Below are 13017 nucleotides of genomic sequence, written 5' to 3'. Positions count from 1 at the left end.
GACATTTGAGCAGATAGATCTAACTATGCCTTAAGCACTTCTTACACTGTATTTTCCAGCTTATGTGTGTATATGTTGATGAGAGTCGGATAAAAAGTGAAACAAAACTTTCATTTATGATTTGGATTTCTGCCTCTTTCAACCCAAGTTTCCTGAATTCATATGGATCACTGGATCTCTGCTTTATTTCTACCAAATCTGAATTTATGGACATGGAGCCAAGGAATCTGCATTTTAAAAAAGCATTCTATTTAATTCCTATACACACTAAAGTTTGAGATCTACCAGGATGTGGGAATTCGGAATGAAAAGAACAAAGATTCCCCATCTTGATGTTTGTTGACATCAACAAAAATAGTTATAGAATCAGAACTAGAGTCCAGTTCTCTTTTCTTCCTGGTGACTTGATCTCCCCAAGGTCATGCCCCATTACGTTTTTCCCTACTCCAACAAATTTTTCATCTAAAATATAAACATTTACTAATGGCAAAGATTCTACATTTGGGCAGCGTTCATAGTATATAAAAATAGGAGGTGCTTTAACAATTTTAACATAAATGTTACTAGTGAATATGTTCTGGACTTGGCAAACATTTCCACAAAAGTTATAAAAGAGAGAAAGCATTCCACTATGTGTGTAGCTGTTTTAATAGAAAAATAATTTCTTCCAAAATCTTTCAGTAAAAAATAAATATTCCAGAAATAGAGGCCATAATTCTTCTCTGGCTTTGAGTCCCCTTGGCACTACAGCAAGTCACCCAGGAGTACTTGCTTCTTTCTACTCCACTTACATTCCAGTCAATTCACTTTCTATTCCTGTTTACATCCCAGGACTTCCTCTCTATTAGAATAATAATGACAACAACAACATTAACAAAAGAAAACATAGTCTTTATTGACTACTAACTGTGTTGAAGCACTGGCATTTGCTAACTCCAGGAGGTAAATACAATTATAATCCCCACCATATGGATGAGGAAGTTGAGGCAGAAAACTAAGAGACTTGATCAAGGTCGTGCTAGTAAGTAGTTGAATCTGGATTAGAATCCAGGTGGTTGGACACCTAAGGCTGTTTTGCCTACATGTATATACATTTTGTCTAAATATATATATATATTTTTTTTTCTCTGAAGTTCACTTAAAATATTATAATCTGCTCATGTTTCTTCTTTGTATTCAAAACTCATGGAACACATAAAATGGATGGGTTTTATTGTCCATAAATTATATCTTAAGAAAGTTGAATTAAAAAATTTCAATTTGTAAAGCCAAATTGCTAAGAATTTAAAGACTTGATTGTCCAATGAATTGAGTGGCTTTAAGAATATGGATGTGCCCCTGTATATATATATATTTTGTGTGTGTATAATTATATATGTATTATACACACATAATATATAAAATACATAATATATTATATATACAGATACATATACATTATATATATGTATTTTATATATATTATATATAAAATACTATATAGTGTTTGGCCTTCACTAAAAATATGCATAAGCTATACAAAAGGGTCTAGTGTAGTTTTACAAAGCCTGGGAGTATGGACTTTTAGGGCCTAGTACAAGAATCATGTGTTTAGCTGGTATTCCTTTACAAGGTAGGATCAGTATGCTTAGTCCTAGATAATATTCTGATGCTGTGCTGATCTTTATGTCCTACTCTAAATGATTTATGCATTTTTAAAAACCAATAATATTTACCACAGAGAGAAAAATTACATATGATCAATATAAGATCATTGTGCTCTTGAAAAATTAACAGTCTAACAAAGGAAGCATATGGCATAAGGAGCCGTCAAAAAGTGTGCCCTCCTTCTAAAACTTTAGCTTCTCTTTCATCCATTAGCTCTTGAAATATTTATCAAGTGCCCCCTATACACATGAAAAGTTGTATATTATAAAAAGGGCGGTGCTATTAAGGGCTTTGCATCATCCTCAAATGATATGATGGAGTATGAGCTATAGCCTCCAGACTTTTCCTTTCCACTATGCCACCAGAGAGATCTATTATTTTTAAGATTTTTATTTTTAAGTACTCCCAGCATGGGGCTTGAACCCACAACTCTGAGATCAAAAGTCACATGCTTCACCAACTGAGCCAGCCAGATCCCCTCAAAGTGAACTTTCTAAAGAGTTCTGACAGTATTACCCCCATCCTTACAATTTTTAATGACTCCCTATCTCATGTAGTAGGAGACATTTGATTGTTGGTCTTTAAGCTGATTTTTATCTGTACAGGTTTTCACCCCACATGTGTACTTTGAAATGTGGGTAAGTTCTCAACATTTAATATTTCAATTTTTCATATAAAACCAAATTAGCAACTTCTCCTTAGCAATTTGAAGACCTGGGGCACCTGGGTGGCTCAGTCCATTAAGCGATGGATTCTTGATTTTGACTCAGGTCATGATCTTAGGGTCCTGGGATGGACATCCTAAGTGCCTTTACTCATACTGGTCTCACTGCCTGAAATATCCTCTATCCTCCTTCTGCAGAGAAGAGTCTCACTTTTCCTCAGGACTTGGTTCAATTCTACTATAGAACTTTCCTAAATCCAGCAGAGTTATTTGCTTCTTCCCAAATCCAGTGATCCATATGAATTCAGGAAACTTTGTGCCTCTACTAGCATTGCAATGACTTTTCTTTCTGTGTGCCCAACTGGAAAACGTATTTCTTGAAAATAACTCTTAATTATCTCCATAAACACGGTCCTTAATAGAGTATCTGGCATCAGTAAATGAGTTATTTATTGAATGAACAAAAAGATGCATAAGTGAATGAATGAATGAATGAATGAATACTTCCAAGAGAGTTTTTTATTTGTGTTGCAAAATTTTGATATTTAAGATAAGGGAAGTAACTACTCAAGACAAAATTTCAAAATTTGATAATAATCATGACATTTTCAGATAACACTTTTTTCCCCCCAGATAACACTTCTTAAAAGTTCCTGTTCATGGCACCCTTTCTCGGAAAACAAGTCTTGAAAAAATAAAACACATACAATATTAGGAAATACATATAGAGTGGCTTAAAATTGATAGGGTGCCACAATTTGGGGGGAAGGGATATGGGGCTGTAGTACTTCATTCAAAGAGAAGTCACAGCATGCACGTCTCCCTATAATTTGATGGCCTCTCTGGCGCTTACCCTGAAGAATGGAACATTTAGGCCACGAAGGAGCAGGGTGGGAATCACTTACCTAGAGAATATTGGCGCAAAGAGTCACTAAGAGTATGTTAGTCCTTAAAAGTCGTGCAGCATAGCTCTCTACTTTGGGGCACGAGGTAGGCAGCACGATGTGGCCTCACTGTGATGATTCAATGAAGCCATGCCACTAGTCCTGGCCAATTAGGTTGAAGCCCAAATGATGTGTGCCACTTCTGGCCATAGGATTTAAATGCCAGCCTGACACCCTCTGGAGTAATCTTTATTCTCCCCATAGCAACGTAAAACATTCAAGATGGCAACTGTTCTATCAGTCTGGAATCCTGATTGAGGAGACATGGAACAGATCAACTGACTTGCAGGGGACTCACCACAACCTGGAAAACAATTTTTGTCATTGTAGATAATCAAACGCTGGAACTGTTTGTTATCCTGGCATAAGATAGCCTCTCCTGACTAACATAACAGATTTGCTCTGTTTGGCAGAACTAAGACTAGAGGTTGGAAGTTTTAGGGTTTATAGGATTTAGGAGTTTTAGGGTAGAAAGTTTGAGGGAAGTCTGCATCAGTCTTGTTCAATTTTTAAAAATGTAATGAAGTATATAAAGATGGAATGAATTACTTAGGATTCTCTTTATTTATACACGCGGTATGCAATCAAGCTTTATTTACCCTGTGGTAACTATTCTGTAGATAAAATGCCTTTATGTAGGTAAGTGGTGAGTTCCCCCTCACTCCCTATGCTTGCCTTGATACCCCCTGAAGGTTTGACTGGACAAATTAAGTTCAAAAATACATTCCAACCAGACATCCATCAGGGTGTCTATTTCCTCTGGTCTACAAGAGAAAAAAAAGTATTTTCTCACATATTCTTTTGATTCCATCCATTTACTGATCCATTAAGTTGTCTTTTCACATTTTGATGTCATCTTGCCACCAAACAAATTCCTTGAAGGCCAATACTGTTTTATCCCTCCTTGGCATCTTTCTCACACTATTTAGTAGGCAATATTTGTGGTTTATCCTCCTGGGAAAATAATCAGCTTTTGACACTAGTTACTATTATTGACCATTTGCTATGTCTCCGATTTACTTGTCTTTCAACCATTTAAATCAGATTTGCACTTGTTAAAAAAAAAAATCTAGAAGCAGAAATATATTACCCTAATAACTTTCAGGCAAAATATCTTTTTCTTCTGGAAAAAAAAAAAAAAAAGGCTTACCCTAGTACTATTGAATTTGTGGCCAATTACAATATTTCATTAACATCTTAATTCAGTAAGTATTTAATGTATTCCTACTATGTGCCAGGGGGCAGGGTTTACAAAAGAGTTTATCAAGTTATGTTACTTAATGCACTGTACACATCATTACATAATTCTGTATTATAATAGAGCCTGTGAGCTCTCTGTTCAAGACTATTTAGGGGAAAAAAAGCAAATTCAAAAGGTTGGGGCAAAATGTTCCCTTGGTTTAACGCAGGGGAGCATATCACACTTTCGATTCAGGGGACTTACTTGATAACTCTGGGGAATAAATGAGTGTGTAAGAGTGTGTAAGGGAGAAAAGAACAATCCCTCCTCTTTTTTTTTTTTTTTTTTTAATTTCAATTTCTGTTAAGCTTCATTTCAGCCTTTCAGAATTGGAGAATCAGCTGCCTGCTATAAGAAATTGCTAATAAGCAGTAATTAAAGACTGAGAATTTATTCTTTCCATTCCAAACCTGATGTCATTCCCAGATGGATATTGGTACTGGTTAGGCAATTCAGCATTTTGGTAAATTAAGGCAGGAGATTTTGTGTCTCTTGGGTCCTATGGATGCAGAAAGTGGTCCAGGAAGGAAAACTTGTATTTTGTTTTGCCCATGGCATTTATACCTTATTGTTTTGCTTTACAGAACCAGGAGTTGAGGTGGGCACTTCCACCTTAGAAACCAGGGGCTAGTTCTCTAAAATAACACTAATTCATAAACTTTTTATATTCTTATATCTTTGGAATTATGGTCTCTGCATAAAATGACAACTGAAAAAGATGGACAATCCAGGGAATCCAATACCGCTGATAGGAGAGAACTGGCATATCAGAAAGCAGCATGAATACAAGCGCTATCCTCCTTTATTTAGAAAAACCACACAAAAATACAGCACAGTTGATGTGCTGTTACCAGGACTTGAAAGTAGAATCAACCACTGTGTAAAAGATAAAATAAGACTGCACGAATAGGAGGATTTTCCCAGCGTGCTTTATTCATAGACATCTGACAGAAGAGGACCTAACAGAGCTTTTAGGAAAAACTGAATTCTCAGCCCACAGTCACTTTCCAGGAACTTCACTGCAAACAGTGCTCTGCGCTGGCGGGATGGAGATCTTAGCAATCTCCCTCCTGCTTCCATAGTTTCCTTCTCTCTAAATACAATTATGTATGGGGACTTAATGAGAGAGCAAGCCTTGTGCGAAAGGAACTCAAGAAAGTGCAGCTTCTAAAAATACACGGAGGAGGCTCTACAGTCCTTATTGTTACAAACTGACGTTTTGCAGTTCAAGCTATGAACCTAACAACTACACACACACCGAAGGGAGGAAAAAAAGTAGACTATGTTTCCTTTCTGTAATCCCCTTAACTTCGAGTAAACAGTAGTAATTTTCTGTTGTCATACTCAATGCAAATTTCCCAAAGACGACAGAACACAAAACAAAAGACCTGTTTGCTTCCTAGGAGCTGGGTGGGGGTGGTGGGGGGTGGGGGTGGGGGTGGGGGTGGGGGTGGGGGGGTGGAGGATGGCTGGATGAGAGGGGCAAAGTTGATGGAGTTCTCCTTTTCTCCTCAGCCTGGGGTCCTGAACCTCCAAGTCACTCTGCCGTTGTAGAGGTTTTTGAAGTTTCATTCACCTTCTGGAAAGGCTCCCTTGCCCCTCTTCTCCGCGAGCCCCCCTGTCACTACAGTCTCATCACTTGCCTCCTCCTTTGCTTCCAGCTTCTTGGAGAAACTGGACCTCAGTTTAGGGGTCTTTTCCCTGCGGATTTTAAAGAAGCGGCCGACAGAAGGCTACTGCTTAAACAACCGGGCAGGGGCGCGGGGTTGGGGTCTGCAAGAGCAACCCCGCCTTCTCCTTCCACCACGTGCTCCTCAGTTGGGGTGCAGCACTCCTGGATGGGGTGCAGAGAGGGGCGGGGCCAGGGTGGAGGGCGATGGACCGTGCAGACTGAGAGGGGAGGAGGCCCCCGAAGGAGAGATCGTCTCCACCGAACATGAACGAGAGAAAAAAAAAAAAACTGGCCCACATGCCCCTAGTGGGGAGCGATACACCCCACGCGGGCTGGGTTTGGGGGTGGGGGGTGCGTAGGGCCCGCTCACCTGACTTCCTCCTCCCCTGGCACACACACTGCAATCGCCCGCTTCTCCCCCCCCCCCCCCCAAAAAAAGCTCAGCCAAACAACGAACAACAAGAGGAAGCCGCAGGCGGCAAGAGGAGGGGTGCGCGTGGTGGGGGCCCGGGAGAGGTGAGGGGGCAGGGTCGGCGGGCGTCGAGAACCGCGCCGCGCACCCCTCCGCGCACTCCCGGGCGCCCACACTTACCCCCAGCGGCTGAGGGTCCGGTCTTCGGCGCCAATCCCGGCGCGCGCCTCTCGCCCGCCCTCGTCCCTCCGGCCCGCCGCCCCCCACACCCCGGCCGGCGCGCGGGGAGGGAGCCTGGGAGCCGAGCGCGGCGTTGGCGGCGGCGGCGGCGGCGGCGGCGGCGGCGGCGGCTCGGGCTCGGGCTCGGCTCGGCTCGGGCTCCAGCGCTCCGTGCAGCCGGCGGCCGCCGAGGCTCCGCCGCCAGGGGGAGAAGCCGGGGCGGGCGCTGGGGAGGCGGGCCGGGCCCTCGCCGCCCCGCCGGCCAGCCCGCTCGCACCAGCTCGGGAGCGGCGGCGGCGCGGGGTCCGCCGAGCCCCGGGGCGCGGCGCGCGGGGCCGGAGCAGCCGCGGCTGGATGCGCGCCCCGGGGGGCTGCGGGCTCCCGCGGGGGGCGCCCCGGCCGCTCCGGTGCGCCTCCAGACTGCGGGCGCGGCGGCCGCCGAGCCGAGAGCAGCTCCCGCCGGCCCCTTCCCCCTCCCGCCCCCGCCGCCCCCTCCCCCTCCCCTCCCCCCGTTAACATCCCCTCCCTCCCCCTTCCTTCCCTCGGCCCCGCGCGCCCGCCAGCTCGCTCCTCGTCTCGCTCTCCCCTTTAAACGCCCACTTCGGATGGGGAAAGAAGACAACTTGAAGTCAAGTTGCAATTAACTTCCGCGGCAGCCGCAGCTCCGGCGGCGGCGGCACAGGAGGCAGAAGCCGCCGCCTCGGAAGTCCGACGCCGGCGCGCCCGCCCGGGGAGCTGCTCCGGGTCGCGGGCCCGCACTCGACAGCCACCGCCGCCCCCAGCGCCCATGCCTGAGTGAGTGCTGCTCCTTTGCCTCCCTTTCCACCCCCCCCCCCCGCGCCCCGTATTCTTGCTCTCGAATCTCTGTCTGTTTTCGGAATCGATCCAAACTTCTCGGTGGCGCCCACCCCCGGCGCCCCTTGCCGGGCTGCGCGGTGCCCTCCCGCCGACGTCTGGCGGCCGGGGTCCCCCGAGCCCCTGCCCTTCTCGCGTGCGCGGCCGGACCCCGGAGGGGCGGGCGGGCGGGCGGGGAGAGCGTGGGAGAGCACCCGGGACGGGGGGCTCGGAGATGCCATTCATTCCCTCTCAGGGTGTGGGCACCCTGACACACCTGCCCGACAGACCCAGGCTGGACGAACTCCCTCAGGTCCTCCGTATGACCGCTCTTCGGAGAGAAAAGGGGGAGCCGCAAAGAGCGAAGGAGGCCGACGGGAAAAGGGAGAGGAAGCCTCTCCGTGCGCCCCGGAGCTGGGTTGGCAGAGAGGTGCCCGGCAGAGTAGGCTGGGGGAGCGGGGACGGTCCCCGCCGATCGCAAGTGAGCTCAGCATCCTTCCCCGGTCCTTCTCCTTCCTCCTCCGCCCCCCGCCCGCGCGGCTGCCTGGGAGCGGCGGCCGAGAGGGGCCTAGGAAGTTGGTGGCAACTTCTCCATCCCGGGGACGCTCGGCGCCGGGCGCTCAAGTTGGAGCCGGGATTTTGAAAGCCGCGGCACTCCGCCTTGGAGTCCCCGCCGGAGGTAGTGAGGTGGGCCCGCAGGGGCTCCCGGAGCGACTGCAGGTTTGAAGGAGGGCTGGAAGGCAGGAAGAGGCGCTGCCCTCTGAGCGGGGCTGACACATCGCAGGTGCGGCCTCAGGGTCCGCACCGTGTCTCCCTCCTGCGGTCCCGACCCGAGCGTGGCGGCCTTCTCCGGGCGCTTCCCTGCGGAGGCTCCCGGGGCGGCGGCGCGTGGGTTTGGGCAACCACCGTAAGGGGGACGAAGCAGGCAGGTGGCAGGTGCGGGGAGCCACACGCGCCCACCGGGGACATGCACCGGGCGTGACTCTTGGGATGACCCCCCAGAAGGAGGAGAGGATCTCAGGGCTTTTGCTGGAGATCTTGGCCCCGACCTCCTCTGGGGCGTTGCAAGTCTCACGTACTAGTGTCAACCACAGGATCGCCTCGTAAAAGTGCCCTGGTTGGCAGCTTTGACCTCTGCGCCCTTCCTCGGCGAACTTTCTCCGCGGCATTCCAGATTTCCAGGCAATTGTTGTAAGACTTGGACTCTACGTGGTTGTATCAGAGACAGGGAAAATTTAAAAAAAAAAAAAAAAAAAAAAAAAAAGACGTCCTATTCTCAGGAGAGAACCGTTCTACCCGGACTGGCTGGGGTTCCCTGCTTGCATCCTTGGAGGCCAGGAGACCTGACTTTTCCAAGAGGAACAGAGGAGGGGTAAGAAACAAGTGAAAGGCGACTGGTAGGTGTCAGGTTTTGTCCTCAGCAGTCCCTAAAATCGACTTACTGAGGGAGTAACGCGTGCGATTGAAACTTTATTGAAATTTACACCCTATCTAAAGTGGATTTTTCTGAGGTGTCAGGAATGTAAGATTTATTCTATAGTAAAACGTAGCTGCAAAAGCAAACAACAACAACAACAACCGTACTTTAAGGCTGGAAAAAGCCAAGGTTTGAGGTGTTTGCTCTAAAAACCTTTAATCGGCTGTGGGGTACTAATGCTATGATTTAGCAGCAGTCCTTTATTTCTATTGCATATTATTTTAGTGGAACAGTAGTACATTCATATACTGGCTGCTCCAGTCTGCTGGCAAACATTAGCATTCAAGCTTACATTTTTGACAAATGTGCAGACAGGAATAGCATGAATAGGCATCTTAAATATTAACAACCTAAGCATCTGTTGTGAAACAAATTTAATATATTTACTCTGTTTTTCTCACATTGTTAGAAAAGGTTATAATAAGTGCATAATTTCAACTTTAGTTAGCAGAAGTAACTGGCTGTATCTTTCACTACCTCTCCAAGTGTTTAACACAGTCACCAGACATAAGTACTTTAATTAACTTGGTTAGGCACATTGTTAAATACACTTTAGACCTAGTGTATACTATGTAAAACGTAACAGTAGCAAAATACGTATCCTATTTGTGCACATTTTAAGTGACTCTGCATTTTATAAATGTAACAGGCATGTTTATTTTTCATCTCCATTTGACACTTATTACTTCATAGTTTTTCTAATGGAAACAATATTTTAAATGTAGAGCTGTTCAGTCATATGTAATACATAATATGTAAACAGTAGCCATAAAATACAAAGCATTGTTAAATTTAAGTATGGCTACATGTAACAAGATTATACAAGAGAAACAATCACTGTTCAATTTTGTATTCCTTTCTGAATAATGAGTACAAATGATGGGTGAAATAAGAACAGATAAGGATTTCCCTCCTAAAGTACTAACTAGTGCCTTAAAAATCTGTGTGGGGGTGGGGGTGGGGAGAGCAAGAGGGAGAGAAAGGGAAAAAAAGGGATAGAGAAAGAAGACCTAAAGAACTTTCAAAAGTCTGAATAGTTATTTCCAGAATCAATGCATTCCTCATTTTCCCACAAGCTGAAATATGTAATAAATAATAGTTCTTTGTATGTAAAAGTATTCACAAGGAATGCCTTTTGTTTAGTTGTTGTAATAAATTAATATATTCTTTGGTTGATAATCTACAAAAGTAGTTCTTTTGTCTCCCAGCATCTTAAACAAGAACAACAACAAAACGAGTGAGTATTGGTTTATTTCTGCAGAGAAGTCTGTTGCCAGCTATAGGAACCTGTGACTGAATGAGCTATGGTATGCTGAGTGATGGTTAAGAAAGGCTACATTAAATTAGCAAAGACTGAAATATCTGAAGGAGATTTTCAATTATTTTTTCATGTGACAGGTTGTGGATTGCAAATTAGGCCTAAAAGGTCAGGTGACAGGCACCTGTTCCTCATTATTGTAAAAATCTTTTGGTTACAAACACTATTAAGCTAAACACAACATGGATATACAGCAGGGACTCTATAAAGCACTCTAGTGGTTTTTCATCTGCTCTGTAAATTTCCAAGAGGGCCATACATTGATATGCCCTTTACACAAACAAATCATTTCTTCCAAGACGTGTTGTCTTGAATGACTCTTACATTAGTACTTGGGATTGATGAAGTATATAAAATAAATGCATATGACTGAATCAATCTTCAGACCATGTCTAGGCAGGTTGTTATCCAATGCAAAAATATTATTTTTTAAGCCCTTCTTCTTCCTTTACAGCCCATTGTTTACTAGCAGAATTTGCCCATGTTTTAAATAGAAATCTCCCCAAGTTGCCTTCTGTCCTTTTTTAGATGAGTTCCCACTTTAAATAATGCCGTGAAAGATTTTGCTTAATACTTGTGTATAAGGAAAAAATTAGTTGCACTATATACCGTCATAGCTTTGTGGTATATAGAAAATGGGAAGAAACCCACGTTTTACATGAATGCTGTGAGGAAGGGTATCATCATTTGATCTTCAAACTTGCCACCTTTTTCAGGAGAGTTCAGTAATATTTCTATTAGAATTAAAGAGTGTGATTTTATTTTTATGAATGGTTTACTTTTAGATATTTCAGACAGCAGAGTAAGCATATATACTGAACGGACCTAAGGAGCACAAGGTTGTGAAATATTAAAGGTGCCAGTTGTTTTTAATTGGCAAAGGAGGAAGATTTTTGAGCAAATTTGGTAACTCGGATTATTAAAGTCTATATTTAAATATGTGCTTTGCTTTAGTTTTGTATGGTTTATGCTTATTATATTTAGTATTCATTTTTAGCATTTGTGATCAGATTACAGGATAGTCATAACTCTTTGCTTTTCAAATTGATTTGGTTTTCAAACTCCAAAACTCTGGGGTGAATTTAACAAATTGGTTTACCTTTTGACAGAACAGAGTTAAGTTAATTAATAGATCAGGCACGAAGAATCATCCACGGTAGGGTGTATTTTCTGGTAAAATGAAAGTTATGTTTCAGCATGATGAGCATCAGGCTTCAGTAATCTGTTCCTCGTGTGGAATGAACACTTCCTACTTCGAGCTAGCAGGCACCTACTGTTTATTTACGCTGCATTAAACTGACAGCTCAGCAATCAGAGGAAAAATATTACTTACCTTCCTGAAGTAAATACCAGTTTATAGGTTAGTGCACGTATTTATATTCCTGTCACCACTAAATAACGGCTCTGTCTCCATTTTAATATCTACCTGTACTGTAATCCAGGGCTTCAGACTCTTCCCGGTTGGGGGTAGGGGTCGAGCGGAGTTTTTCTTATCACTTACCAGTGGCAAAACTTTAAAGAAGAGTAATACCATCTTCTTATTTCTGTCGTGTGAGAACCAGTTGAAAGAAATGCTATGCACTTTTACTTTACATATCTCAACTGTAACATCAAAACCCCAAAAGAGTCTGCAGGCCACTTAAAATAGTCATCTTAGAGCAACCTCGGGACAAACATGTTCAAACACCTTGAAATGTGTGTTTGCTAAATTAGCTTTCTGCAAAGTTCTAAATAGATTAAATTATCTGATTAGAGAATAACTTCGATAAAGTGTGGTACCTTCCAAGGCTTAGATTGAATGTTTGTTGTTAATGGAGATCTGCTAACATGAGTACAAAGTGGGGCTCATCGATTGATTGATTGATTGATAGATACTGTTAGCTTTCCTCTGAAAATATTCTTGCCCCCTTTGTCCTCTTGTTAATCTGCCAATCTTAAGTGAGATTTCAGCTTTCTTATGATACAAATGCATGTTTTTTTTCTTCTTAAATTAAAAGTCCCTTCTTTTTTGAGCCTCCTGGAAACATCAAAATACTGTGAAAGTTGAATTCCAAAACTTAGGTTTAACTGGGAAAAAAAATGCTTATTTTCACTTACATTCTATAAGTAGCTCTTACACCATCATCTACACACAGTTGTCAGTTTCTAATCACATATTCCATTGACATCAAAGCAGAATGGGGTCTTAATACAGTATATAAATCAAATCTGTTACACAAGGTTCTTCTTCAGTACACCAAAGAAAAAGTGTCTACTATGGTAATTTATATATCGTTCCTAAGTGCAATTCTCAATGGTAAGTCTATTTAAACTTGATGTCTTCATAGAGTGTGATCAACACATTAACACACATTATTTAGTACTTTTGAACTTATGCCAATGGTACCTTTTGCTGTTTATTTTTTTAAAGTCTTTTTTAAGATCAGATATTTCATTCGAGAGTAAATAGATACAGATTGTGTGTATATATATTCAGGGTGAGATTTAGTAGCAGAGCATTTCTCCAGCATATTGGCCTATTTTTATTCTTTCAAGTTATTCTGTATCACTTCCACAGTTGTTGCTGTCTGAAGGTTCATAATAGAAATTC

The 13017-nt window shown here is 43.5% G+C and overlaps 2 protein-coding genes across 13 annotated transcripts in view; one reads left to right on the top strand and one right to left on the bottom strand.

Moving 5' to 3' along the window:
- LOC144293956 (uncharacterized) overlaps window positions 1-13017 on the bottom strand; it is a 53494-nt gene that overhangs the window by 25371 nt on the left and 15106 nt on the right. For 5 of the 12 annotated variants that reach the window (XM_077865340.1, XM_077865341.1, XM_077865336.1 and 2 more), the window contains exons 1-2: window positions 6760-7027; window positions 3217-3559 (exon numbers count right to left, since the gene is read on the bottom strand). The exons of 2 other annotated variants lie outside the window; for them this stretch is intronic. The gene's annotated coding sequence lies outside the window, so the exon portion shown is untranslated. Of the gene's footprint in view, window positions 1-3216; window positions 3560-4048; window positions 5866-6759; window positions 7028-13017 lie in introns of those variants that run through there. 5 more of the 12 variants (XM_077865342.1, XM_077865345.1, XR_013361307.1 and 2 more) reach the window with 4 other exon arrangements.
- Window positions 7411-13017, top strand: part of SATB1 (SATB homeobox 1) — a 101207-nt gene continuing 95600 nt past the window's right edge. Inside the window, exon 1 of the mRNA XM_077865328.1 lies at window positions 7411-7593. The gene's annotated coding sequence lies outside the window, so the exon portion shown is untranslated. The remainder of the gene's footprint in view (window positions 7594-13017) is intronic.

Source organism: Canis aureus, chromosome 22 (assembly GCF_053574225.1).
Source record: "Canis aureus isolate CA01 chromosome 22, VMU_Caureus_v.1.0, whole genome shotgun sequence".
Lineage (NCBI taxonomy): Eukaryota > Metazoa > Chordata > Mammalia > Carnivora > Canidae > Canis > Canis aureus.
The sequence above is the reverse complement of the archived record's forward strand: the minus strand, read 5'-3'. Positions and strand labels throughout refer to the sequence as shown.